Genomic DNA, 14,691 nt, shown 5'->3' with positions numbered 1-14,691 from the left:
GCAACCCATCTTGTGATGTATGGGTTGACATTTAAGCTGATGAGTTTTTCAATGATACCCGAGTGGGGTATTGTATCGAAGGCCTTAGCCAGATCGAGGTAGGCTGTATGGACTGCCTTTCCTCATCAATGGCTTTGGTGACTGTTTCGAAAAAGTCAACCAAGTTTAAAAGGCATGATCTGCCTTTGACAAAGCCAAACTGGGTTGGATCCAAAGTCTGCAAATTCCTATGTCTTTATTTATGAGGTCCATTATGATCCTCTCCATGGCTTTGCAGATAAGGCTTGTCAAGCTAATGGGCCGGTAATTTCCAGGGTCGGTGGAGGCACCGCCTTTGTGAAGTGGTACCACAGTTGCAGTGCGCCACCCCTGGGTACGTATCCAGAGGTAAGACTTTGATTAAACAGCTGTCCTAGCTGTGGGTTTAATTCCTCATTGAGTTCATGGAGCACACAGCCGGGGACACCATCAGGTCCCATGGATGCTGTGTTTTTGCTTTGGAGAGAGCAGTTCTCACTTGGGCGCTGGAGATGTTTGGGGGCTGCAATCGTTTGGTATAGATATCTCTCCTTTGGGGAGGGGAGAAGTTTGCACTGAACCTGTCAGCCAGTATGTTGGCAATGTCTGTAGGATCAGTAATCTTCACATCATTTTGAACTAGCTCTGAGCATATCTGGGAGTTTCCTCCCAGGTTTCTAACATAGCTAAAGAAGGCCTTATGATTGTCTTTTGAGTCTTTAGCTATTTTTCTCTCGAAATTTGCTTTGGATGATTTTATGAGAGCTCTTAGTTTTTACTTATAGTGATCAAGGGTGTCTTACCTTTTAAGGATTTTGCTCTATCTTGTAGTAGCTTCCTCCTTTTGTTGTAGAGTTTGTTTATGGCTGGGGTCCACCAGACTGGATGCTTGCCTTTGGTACAAAGAGTCTTTGTTTTGCTTGGGATTGCCTTATCCATGCAGTCCTGCAGGTGCTGGTAGAAGGCATTTGTAAGTGATTCAGCGGCTTGAGTACTGTTTTCCGCTGGCTCGGGGGCCTTAAAGGAGACCACACTAGTCTTTAGAAGTGTGAAGTCGGCTTTTGAGAAGTTCTTTACTGTGGTCTTTTTTATTTCAGGTGGGGATGGGATGAGGACCTCCAGCGAGATTAGTTTGTGGTCTGATCTCACCAGTGAGGGGTACACCTCCGTGTTGAACATTGTGCTCCCATGTTCATGATGATGAGATCAAGTATGTTATCTCCTCTTGTGGGGATGGTGACTAGTTGTTCCATGGCATTTGAGTTTATGAATTCCAGGAACTTTTGGGCTAGGGTGTTTGGGCTTGAGTAGTGTTCCCAGTCTATATTAGGGTAATTGAAGTCACCTAGTATGATGGTGTTTGGTGATACATTTATCCCTCTAGTGTTTTCAGGAAGGCCATGTGAGGTTCCTGAGTTTGTGAGGGTGGCCTGTAACATGCTACAATTTGCAGAGCAGTCTTGCCTATGGTTAATTGCACCTGGATGGTCTCCGATGCATCGTGCGTTGCCACCAGTCTTGAGGTGTGGGTGTCCTTGATGAATATGGATACCCTCCTCCTTTCTTGGTATTGTCCGGATTTTGGGGCCGGAACGCATGATACGAGGTAAAACCTGATAGCGCTGGGGTGCTCTCAGGAGCCTTGAACCAGGTTTCTGTCACAGCACAGACATCGATGTTCTCCATACTGAGAAGGGCCTCGAGTGCGTGCATTTTGAGATTTAGACTTCTGGCATTGAGCAGCATTACCCTTAGTTTTTTTCCTTTTTTGTGTTCTAGGGTGGTAGGTTTAGAATTTGAGCCTTGCCTAAAAAAGGCACTATGGGGGTGGCAAGAGCCTTTATTTATTGTTTTGTGTTAGCAGTACTGGCCAATTCGTGGCATACTCTACTGTTCTATTGCTCTGTTTTCAGAAGATTATCTTAGTTCTGTTCGGATTATTGCAAAGCCGGACTACTATGCTTTTTATTCCTACTTTAAAAATTATTTCAGAACTTTTCCAAATAACTATACAGTCTGGCAGTTAGTGCACAGGATTAAGGCCAGAAGGTATTAATAAGTTGTTTCTGTAGATCAGGGTTTTATACCTATTTTATACCCTTAACTTCCATTTTCAGATTATAATGAAATACTTAACCAAAAGTGTTATTAGGTCATCACTGCAAAGGGACTCTTTCGTCCAGTGAGCTTACTTGGTTAACAAACAAGTGACATAAATAACTCAGTATTATAAATTAATCCACTGATCTACAGTTTTACCCTACAGAACCTCAGGTGGTGCAGTAATCGCTTATCACTACTACTAGATGCCATGTTTTGCTACTGTGAGTTTCTTGTTCACATTTTCAGAGCTTACTATCCACAGTCAAGACTTTGGGGATTATTTGTTTCTAGATAAATCACTTTCTGGTGCAGCATTGACAGTTTCTCTAAGAAAATATCAAGGTGATTCTGCTTCCTTAACAGTGCTGTGAGAAGTGTTCAGGAGAACCATGACTTCTCATTTTGTGATCTGCCTTCATGTGGAGAGGAAAATAAATGCTTTTTCTCCTACTAGCTACATAAGTTAGATGTAACTAGTAATCTTTAGGCTGCTATTGCTGAGTGCTTGAATCTATTTTCTTCTTTCTTCAGGTCACTAACACTGACATGCTGGAGGTTTTTACTCACACATGTATGTTACCACTTTGCACCTCTGTACCCACCCACCCCTGTCCTTAAATGCCTTGATTAAGATGTAAGCAGCCTTGCATCTGTGTTATATTATATACTGCATCTTTCTATCTTGGATAAATCGGCTAGTGTGCACTTTACCTTTATATCTCCTGTACAGTCCACACCCAGTCCTGTGGATGGCTAGGTTTACTGGATGACCTACATATGATATCCTGTTTCTACAATTTTTAGTAGGCATCTCTTACTTTAACAGTTTTCTGTCAGTGCTGTTTTTGCTTTAGGTAATTGATTTTTTCCATATCTTTGCCTTTCAGCTTTACTGGCTTCATCGGTTAACAGCTTCTTGGTGACTTGTGCAATGCATTTTATTACTATTGCCTTTCTTGTGGCAATGTTACTTGGTCCATTAACAGTAGTCATCTGTCTGAAGAAACGATGACAAACTGACTGCTGTGGCATTGTACCAGAAAAGGGATTTACTACTGAGGGAATGAGTCTTACTGAGGTTGTATGTGGGGATATGAGGTTAATGAGGTCACCAGCAGTCTGAAACATTAAGATATCACTTTGATTTTGACACATCCCCCACCAAAATGCAGTGCTGATGTGGAGCAGTAATACCCTTTTTAACAAGATGATTTAAGCTCTAGATTTTCAAAGAAAAAACTACAACTCTGCTGACATTTTTAGCTAATATATATTACCCTTAATCATGAAACAACCTAGATAGCTTTTAAATCACTCTATGAGCTTCTAAATCATTTAACATTGATTTAGGAAGTGGCAATTGTTTTCATGTTTTCACCTTACAGTATTTATTTTTAATCCATTTCCAGTTAATGTTTTGCCAAGCAAAATATCTCTGTATCACAAAAGGTAAGATATTAGTGTACTAGCTAAAAACAAATTTTGTTTTGCTTTGAAGTGATGGCAAAAGGGAGATATTTCAGCTTATTAGAATGACCACTTACACATGGAGTGGGGATGGGGGCAGAATCAATTCCACTTTTTTACAAGTAGTCTGGGGTAGAATGAAGTGCTAATGGTGCTGCCTTACAATGGCTTGCTGCATTTGAATTTGTAAACTGCCTTAGTTTGTTGAACTTTCCCAAATGGAGACCACAGTAACAAAAATGATTTTAAGACAGGAAAGGAACCTAGAAAAGTACATTTGTTATGTGCTGGAACAGTGTACAATGAAATAAGGCACAGAGATCAGTAGCCAGATTCATAAGTAGCCTCCTTCCCTCCACACTGTGCACAAGGTATAGAATGGATGGTATCTGAGCTGTAGTACTAACATGTGATTCATGAAGAGAACTATGTGCCTGTCAGTGTACACTCACGATATAGCAGAGGGACATGCACAGGAGGACAGAAAGCATTCCAGGACACCTTACATGTTCACACTGCCTGGAGAGGTGCATGCTGAGGCAAAAGGCAGGGGGAGCATCTAGAGGTAAAGCATGCATTACATCAAAACTGTATGCTCTACAGTCAGTTACAGCATCCATTCCAAGCAAATCAAAATGGCAGCATATTCAGGAACAAGGTAACTTTTCCAAAGATGGTTTCTTAGTGATACGTGTGATATTTCTCAGTCTTATGATATCGGCTGATTGACACTGAAGATGACCCAAAGACCTGAACAACAGGGAAGGGGGTAGCAGTTATGTAGATGCAGAACACCACAGACAATGAGATATGAGTGATTATAATGCTGAGAAAACTGCACACATATTGGCAGTATAGAACAAGGATGCCATATATACTATGGAGTCTAAGCACTGACCATAACTCAAAGAGTTACATAAGAGTGGATGGTAGAATTCAGAGACTAACAAAGTTGTGTTTTCCTCAATACACATTGTTTCACAGCAGTAAACATTTGCATCCCATCAGCAGTTTGCACACTGTGACAGCCATCACTGTTCTGCCATGTGACTAATCCTATTGGGCTGTCCAGCAAACAGTATAGCCCAAGCAAATTTGTAACTGCTGTGTACAAGCAGTGGCCTGGGTGATAAAAAAGAGCCTGGCTGTGCATTCTTAGCATTATGTCTGATTTTGTGAATTTTGTGCATGCATGCGTGTGTGTGTGTGTGTGTGTGTGTGTGTGTGTGTGTGTGTGTGTGTGTGTATGTGTGTGTTGTGTGTATATGTATGTGTATGTATATATATATATATATATATATATATATATATATATATATATATATATATAGGGTTTATGTTTAACCATCGAATAACATTTCCATCGAATGGCTACCCTAACCATCGAACATTTATTCAGTGAATGGGAAAGTAACTAGTTGGTCAACACTTCCTTGTCTGTCCTTTTCTTCATTGTAGTGCAGTCTCAAGAGTTGGTATATATAGTTAGGGGGCTGTGAGGGGTGTGGAGGTTTGAAATGCTACATTTTGCGAGATGGGGAAGTGTTGGCTAACTAGTTGCTTTCCCTTGGTGAAAAGATGAATGTTTGCTGAATGAACATTAAATAATGAGGGTTTGATGTTTAGGTTTATATGTCTTGGTTGTCTTAATTACTTTATCTCTTTTCATCAGTTAATTCTGGCAAGCTATTCTATGTGAGTCAGCTTGTTACCTGTGACCCTGAATGTGCTGTATTTGTTGTTGAGTGTGCATTTTATCTGGGGAATCATAGCCTTTTAAACTTAGAACTTATAAACATCCGAGTGATATTACATATCAGAAAGAAAAGAATTCATCATATTGGCATACTAAGATATATAAATCAACAGTATTTAGTTTCTCTGACACAGGGAAAAACTAAAGTGAGCATCATCATCTAAATAGGGAATGGAAAGGATTTTGCCTAAAAACAAGAGATATTATGGATAGTAATGACAGTGTTGCTATATCCCCATGATTAAATTATCTTATTAGAAATAAAGTTTATTCATTATAAAGTCCAAGGTTATGTTTTTTTTCCTCAATGTTTTTATTACCATTTATAGGAAAAAATAGGTTCTTATTGCAGGAGTTAGTGCATGTCTTTCAAATGATCAGTTGTGATGGGTCTTATGATCTGAATGGTGTATAAAATGTACAAGATGGGATATTTGCTAACACCTGACACACCAGCAATGAGATAGAATTCAATCTATGGCGTTCGCACAACAACTGAACCAAAAAGGGAAAAAAGCTTACGCCAACCGCTATGTTATCTTGAGATGCCGATAAATTCCAACCAGTCCAATATTCAAAAACAGCACCAAAAGAACTTAATAAAAACTTCAGCATTTATTAAAATATCCATACGAACCACATAGCAGTATCCTAAAAGTTAAGCGCTTTCACCCGTTAACAATACAGGCTTCATCAGAACTGAATTCAATACTAAAACCAGTTACAATTTAAATAATCTTTTGGGCGCCAAATTATGTAGCCAAATTAAAGCTACAGCTACTAAATAACAACAATAACAAACATATGTTTAAAATTAGTTGTATGTATATACACACACATTCAAATAGATGCACAACAAAATTCTGACAAAAATTAATATATAAAAAATACGAGGTAGCTTTATAATAAGATGTATTATATTATAGTAGAATTAATCTAGTATGTAAAGCAATGGCTTGATAGAAATAAAATCATTCAACCCAGGGGGACAGGATGCATCAGTAAAAAGTTGCCACCACAATTCCTTGTATGATAGATATCCTTTATAGTTGCTCCCTCTTGGGCCTGGCTTGATAATATCCAATATAGCAAATGAAAAATGATGGTCATCTCCTGATTGCTTGATATGTCTGTATAGAGCGTTTTTCTCATCGCTCTTTTTAATGCAATACATATGACCATAAATACGTTTGTTTAACTGTTTCTCGGTCTTTCCTATATAAAAGGCCGAACACCAATTACAGTTGCCGCACTTATTAGTGTGTTTCATTAAGGGTTTTTTATATATAGGACCCATTTCCAAATACCTCTTGATGTTTGGTCCCATTTTGTTAATAATGCAAGGATTATGTCCAACTATGTTGGCTACATTTGTGTCCGCAAGGATAATATTCCAATTTCTATTTAATATTTCTTTGATTTTGGACATATGAGGTCCATATTCAAGTATACATGCTCTACTATAGTTCCTAGGTATGACAGTTTGCCTGTCTTTGTATACATTTTGGGAGTTTATGTGACCTAGACCTAATAATGGGACATATCTTGTCCCCCATCCCTTTAAAACTTGTTTTTTTACTTTTTGCATCATTTTTACATCATAACCTCTGTCCTTAAATAAAGATATTATGTAAGTAACTTCTATAAGCATGTCAGGATATGAGGAAGTCATCCTTAATGCTCGAATCAGCTGTCCCTTAAAAATATTTCTCATTAAAGCTTTTGGATGATTATTGGAATATTCAAGATAACTGTTTGAAAAAGTGGTTTTCCTGTGTATTCTAGATGAGAATTGAGTAATATCTTTGGATACATATGTGTCAAGATAGGCTAATCCCTCCTGACTATGGGAGGAAGTAAATTTGAGATAGCTACTACTGGAATTAATGTAATCCAAAAATTTTATAAGAGTCTCATGACTACCTTCCCAGAGGATATAAATATCATCCAGGTAGCGTGAATAATATCTGATATATCTAAAATATTCACATTGAAATACAATAGATTCCTCCCAGTCTAGCATAACCAAGTTTGCAAAAATGGGAGCGCAAGCTGCTCCCATTGCTACGCCCTTGGTTTGCCTAAAAAATTTGCCTTCATAAAAATATAATTGTGTTCAAGTACTATACTCATCATATCAGTAATAAGACAAACTTTGTCCCAATCCAAATCAGCATATTTTCTGATATTTTTTGCGAAAGCTTCTAAGCCCTCATCTTTTGTTATACATGAGAAAAGATCGATAATGTCAATAGTGACAAATAATAGATCTTTATTGTAATGATGAATAGGAAAATGTTCCAAAAATTCCCATGAGTCCTTAACTAAGTGAGGGATTTTACTATAAATTGGTTTCAACATAGTGTCTATGGCTACCCCCAAAGGGAAAGTCTTAGATCTGCTACCGGAAATGATTGGTCTAAAGGGCAGATTGTCAATATTTTTATGAATTTTGGGAATTCCTACCAATGTTGCTGCAACTGGATATTCAACTTTTAAAAAATTGTAGGTATCCAAAGTAATGCGTTTGTCTATCAGGAATTCCTCAATGTGTGAATTAATTCTTCTGTAAGCCAAATTTATTTCATTTACAGAGGTAATCTCATAATAACCAGGAGAGTGTAGAATGTCAAACATTTTGGAGGCATACGCCATGTTGTCATAAAGCACAATGCCTCCCCCTTTGTCCGGTTTCATAACTCAGATTGTTTTGTCATTCCTCATATTTGTTAATGTCTCAATTTCTTCATCAGATAAATTAGACTTGTTTTTTCTGCCCCTTATGGTATTTTGGAGCCGGTAAATTTGTTTAATGACAGATTTTTCATATACAGCTATTGTTGGATGGTTTACAGGCATATAAGTGCTCTTCTTTTTTAATATATTAGAGCCTGTATTCTGATTCTGTCCTTTGTCATCTGTATTATGAAACATTATGGCTAGATTTAATTTCCTTGTATATAATTTAACTTGACTAAGACTATCCACTAATCTAAAATTAGTTGTGGGGATGTATTTCATGCCTTTAGAAAATAAATTGAAATAAGAGATATTGAGTTCTAAATCTGTATAGCTGTATATATTAAAGTTTTTATAACTGTTAATAACACCTATTGTAGTTATAACTGTGTTAGTTCCTGTGTTTCCATAATTTACTGAATACACTTTTTCCACTGACTCTGATACCTTGATTGATTCATTTGCCAGTTGTTCCTTTGATTTCCCCCTTGTTGGTTGAATTGGGGCCTTTTCCACTTGCCTCCCGATTTCCAATCCCCTGTCTTGTCAGTTGGCCTGCTGTTCCAAAAATGTGGGTTCTTATCATCAGAATTGTAATGTTCTTTTAATTCATCATCATGGTAATTGTTATCGTGACTGATGCTAGTACTGTGCCTCCATCCATACACTATACCTTTGTCATACTGTTGGATGTCCCTTAACAGTTTCCTATTTTTCCTGTTAAATACTTTTTAGTAATGGATTCTGCTACATTGAATTGCTTAACATACATTGGACATAATCCTTGCTTTATTAACAAAATGGGACCAAACATCAAGAGGTATTTGGAAATGGGTCCTATATATAAAAACCCCTCACTGAAACACACTAACAAGTGCGGCAACTGTAATTGGTGTCACACTATTAATACAAGTGAAGGGGTTAGGTTAGATAATATTAATAGATCTTATGTAAAGTTCAGACAAGGAAATTGTAGATCTAAACTATTAGTATACTTAGCTTTATGTTGCACATGTTCAGCCTTTTATATAGGAATGACCGAGAGACAGTTAAACAAACGTATTTATGGTCATATGTATTGCATTAAAAAGAGCGATGAGAAAAACGCTCTATACAGACATATCAAGCAATCAGGAGATGACCATCATTTTTCATTTGCTATATTGGATATTATCAAGCCAGACCCAAGTGGGGGCAACTATAAAGGATATCTATCATACAAGGAATTGTGGTGACAACATTTTACTGATGCATCCTCTCCCCCTGGGTTGAATGATTTTATTTCTATCAAGCCGTTGCTTTACATACTAGATTAATTCTACTATAATATAATACATCTTATTATAAAGCTACCTCGTATTTTTTATATATTAATTTGTGTCAGAATTTTGTTGTGCATCTATCTGAATGTGTGTATATACATACAACTAATTTTAAACATATGTTTGTTATTGTTGTTATTTAGTAGCTGTAGCTTTAATTTGGCTACATAATTTGGCACCAAAAAGATTATTTAAATTGTAACTGGTTTTAGTATCGAATTCAGTTCTGATGAAGCCCGTATTGTTAACGAGTGAAAGCGCTTAACTTTTAGGATACTGCTATGTGGTTCGTATGGATATTTTAATAAACGCTGAAGTTTTTATTAAGTTCTTTTGGTGCTGCTTTTGAATATTGGACCGGTTGGAATTTATCGGCATCTCAAGATAATATAGCGGTTGGCGTAAGCTTTTTTCCCTTTTTGGTTCAGCAATGGGATAGAGAGATTATTTATTTATTTATTTTTTGCCTTTGCTGAGTGTGGGAGTTTGTCTTCATTTCTAATTGTTGCTGTGTGGAGCAGTGACCATGACAGCTGCAGCTATTTGTGTCTAATGGCTGTAGCCACCTAGAATTATTCATGTAGGCAATGCTGGATTTGTTATGGGCACGCTGATTGCTCTCTCTATTCAGCGCTGCACATTTTTGAATGATGAGTTTTCACTGTATAATTGCTATCAGCCAAAGCTATGAGCCTACACTTAACTTTTACAAATTTTAAATGTATAAAACCCACAAGGTACAAGTACATCATTACAGACATATCCCAGATGTGCTATCTGTTTAAGTGACTCCTTTAGGATCACAAAATATACAAGTGGGGAGTGATGAAATCAGATTTGGGAATGTAAAATAAATATTTGCAGGAACTCATAGTCTGAGCTTTCTTTGTTGCAGTCTATGTCTGTTTAGAAATCTGGCATGCATTTCTTTTTAAGTTTATTAGTAATTCTAAATGTTGACAGAATACATTTTCTTCATGCTATTTATGGGGCATCGAGTGATCATGAAAGGTGATTTCACATACCCACATCAAAAACCTCCATACCGTGAATGCAAAACCACTTTTCTCATAGAGCAATGCAATAACATTGTCATAATTTATCACATAGTACCATAAAATTAGAATGTAAACTTTGTGGAAAAGTATATAAATATTTATAACTGTGAAACTTGCATAGATGCACTTCATTTCTATAACACATGGCTAATAGCTAGCAGTTTCTGATATCATTATCATCATTAACGTATTTTTACATGGGGCTAGTGGGATAGTTTCTGACATAAAAGATACAAGGTAAGCATTCCCTTAGACAACTACTATAATTCCAGAACTATTATTTAAAATCTGAGAAAATACGTTTTTTTTTTTTTAATTTCAAAAGCATCAGATAGGGCACAATGTGCCAAACAACATTTTTGCAGCACTGGGAAAGCTATATTGCAGCTGATTTTGCTTGTGGAAAAGCTTTATATATCAGCGCTTTCCCTGTGATCATGCCACTGAGTTTAAAAGTAAAGTTTAACTTCACTGACATCATGCTAGTGAAAGAGTGAAGTGAGTCCATAGACTTTAATGGGCGCACTGCCTCGTATATATAGAAGTGCATGCATTAAAGTCTAGAGACGCAATGCTCTCTCTGCTTACAGTGATGCCAGGCCGCTGCTTAATAAAAAGTCAACAAAGATTTTTATTATAAAAAATGGCCTAAATAAAAACTAAATTAGAACAACGCAAATGCATCCGGGCACTTAACTTACTAGATGTTGTGATGCAACCACAGTCATGGCAAAATCACTTTAGCCTTTGGTGAAGGACTGCTATTCATCAAAACACAATGCTGTATTTATGATTCTGTTAAAAAAAAGTAATTAAATTGAACTTTAATGTATACAGAATATAGCATCCCATGTTATAAGTGCAATATGGCAAGAGGATGTCTGCATTGTACAGATTGTACTGTTCTCCCAGGGAATTGTGAGACACTCTTTCTTCAGGTTCATGCCACATGAAACCTACTGGAGTGTGGTAATACTTATACGATCTGCATTGCTTGGTGCCATATTTTTTACTTGTGTATGTAAGACCTTATTCAAAGCAATTCATTTAAAAAGTCACCTGGGACACAACTAGGCTGAGTATGTTGTATCATGACTTTCATTTTTCATGGAAGTATTGTACTGTATCTTAACACTTATGGCATTATGTTGAACTGGCAAGATCTAATTATGCCAATAAACTCTCCCTCATTACTGGTGGTACACAGAAATTGAACAGGGTTAATACACAAGAAGGAATGATAAGGATAAAAAAGGAACTTAGCAAGATTAGGGGAATGCTTTACAACAAGATATCAGAAATACACGCAAAACAAAGCAAAATAAAAACACCTTCGTAATAGTAAACTATGAAACGAGTGGGCAGTTGGAGATGAAATATTCACAACATCAAACTTAGAAAGGAACTGGTGTACTCATATCACATGACCGAAAGGTAGGCAAATAGTGTGACAAAGCAGCAATAAAGGCAGGTAGAGTACTACCATATACAGGAAAAGGCAGCGACATTAGTATCCTAATATAGGAAAGCTCTGGAGCAGTACATGTTCTTCTGGAGACCTCATTTATACCACAAGATCAGAAGAAGAACAAAGGCAGTAAATAGGAAGGCAACAAGGTGGTGAATGTTCTTCATCAGAACTCATGGAAAGAAGAGTACTTGAGCATAATACGTACAGTCTTGAAGAATGGAGGCAGGTAGAGTCATGGGTGGAATGTGATAAAAACATTTAACTACCGCTGGGTACAATGGCCTGAGTCTAAATTTGCATACTCTTGTGTAAAAGTCATAAGTGAAATCAAAAGGATGGAAATGGAAGCAAAAGGGCTCAAGGGAGAAATAAGAAAGCATTTTTAATGGACATGGTGGTAAGTGACTAGCACGGCCTTCCTGAAATAGAGCTAAAGTGGTGACATAATTCAAAAACACATGGGAGAACCATGTGACAGATCAGGTGCAGTGCATATTATTAAATGCACAGATTTGTGTGACTATGGAGTTAATGTATACATATAAATAGATATATAGATAGATATAAGTAAGGGTGTGGTGGTGGAGTCTTTATGTCAGTATGGGAGAGGGGGCAAAAACATAATGTTGCTTGCAATGGAATACATTCTGCTGTAATGTCATAGCTTTTAGATGGTGCAGAATTTATATCTGTCTGATCTATGTGCTGTGACTTGGTTGAGGGACCGAGTTCCTGATGTACAGTATTGTTTCATTTTAATGTGCAAGGTTATGTAGTGATATTACAGAGGATGGATTTGGATTGTAGTAGTGTAATCTGCAGTAGGACAGTAGCGTTTAGTTACCTGTGAAGGAATGTAATGAAGTTATCAAATTGAATGTTTATATATTTTAGCTTGAAACCTATATGGTTTCCTTTTGTGACTAATTGTGATTCAATGATTGTGCATTCTAGCATGACGTGTAGTCAATTGCTTTTAGTCTACTTTGTGAAGGGCAATTATTTTTTTTAGTCAACTTTTACTGATATAATTGACAGGTAATATGCTGAATGGAAGGAAAGCATATCAACAGTTTATTATGTAGGGTATTATCTACAAGGCCAGGGGATGGACAGATCTGGTAGATCAGCTGACCTTTCTCTGCTACTGGTATCTACGATTCACTGTTTTTTTTATTATCTTCATTTACTGCATTCCCATTTTGGGCTTCCCCTGTATCTGTTCCACATATTTCAGAGCTGATCTATTCACTTACTTAGCCATCTCAGTTTTATTTATTTATTTATATTTGTTAACCAGGACTGCCCTAGTGGGAAGACCTATTTTCAGTAATAAGAAAAGAAAAGTTCCAAATGTTACAAAATTTACCAAGATAGTTCACATTAACATTTGTCATTTTTAGAAGACTTGTACATAATTGTAAACAAGATGATGAGAAATATGCCATAAACAAAGATAGGGTTTGTATCATCAGCAATACAATCAGACATATTTAATAAGCTAATAGCCTATACCCAAGATCAGGGAAGGTGAAATGTTCCAGTGTGAGAGCAACACAATTTTTTAGCATGCTGTATCATTTGAAAGGGTTCTAATGCATAATCCACATTGTCCTAAATCAGCAGCTGAGATACATTTGAAAGGATAGTGAGACAAGAAGTAATGAAGAAATTAAAATGGTACTCCAACAAGTGGGAGACTTTACCGAATGGAAACATATGCATATCTTGTGGGAAAATCTGTACGTCCAGTTATGGTTTTCTGAGACTCCTTGTGACCAGTTAATGAACTATGGATAGTAAATGCTGTTCTTACGTTATGTGGCTGCAACCTGTAACACATTTCTTGTGGCAACCCTCTGGTGGACTGTATCAACATTATCTAGCATACAAAATATAAGCATTTTCTGTAGCTGGCCAGGCATGTGTACTGCAATTCTGTAATGTATTTTGTGGACAAAGTCAAAACCTTCAAGGTGGGCATCATGGAATTTGTAAACAAGAACTAGAGTAGCAAACTTTACCACACAACAAACCAAGATTAATCTTAAAATGTATTAAATTAAAAGATTTTCAAACATACAGAGGTAAATTGTTCATAGGTTCATAGGCTGGTACTAGGCTATCGGCCCTAGGGCCTATACAAGCCTAGCCATAACAATTCCCTGGATATTTCTTCCCACAATATTTACTTCCCTGGACCCCTGTCTAGCAGGGTGACTGACATGATCTCCGGGGTGAATTTCCTATCTCCTATCCAATCATCAAGGTTCCTTTTGAAGAATGCCACGGAGGCGCTCTGCTTGACATGTTTGGGTAGTCTATTCCAGAGTATGGGGAGTCTATGGGTCAGGAACCTATCCCTCCAGCATGTTTTGTTCATTGTGATGACAAGGGTTAGATCCCTGGAGCGTGTGTCTCTGAGGGATTGGGATTTCTTTAAGTGGAGCATGTCCAACAGCTCAGGGTTTGACATGTCCTTGTATGTTAAGCAGAGATCGCCTCTGAGTAGACAATATGCCACAGAGTATAGCTGGAGTTATTTTAGACAGTCAGTATAGGGCATCTGCTTTGGGCCAGTGATTCTTTTAGTGAGGTATTTCTGCAGTCTTTCCAGCTGTTGCAGATGTCTTGTGAGGTACATACCAAATGGGCCGTTGTACTCTATAATGGGTCTAATGAGGGATGAGTACAGTGGGACAATGACCTCTTTTTTCTGGATGAAAAGCCCTTAGTGATGAGGTATGCCACATAGAA

This window comes from Protopterus annectens, chromosome 3.part0 (genome assembly GCF_019279795.1).
Source record: "Protopterus annectens isolate FY-2018-M chromosome 3.part0, PAN1.0, whole genome shotgun sequence".
Lineage (NCBI taxonomy): Eukaryota > Metazoa > Chordata > Ceratodontiformes > Protopteridae > Protopterus > Protopterus annectens.
This window is presented reverse-complemented; position numbering follows the sequence as displayed.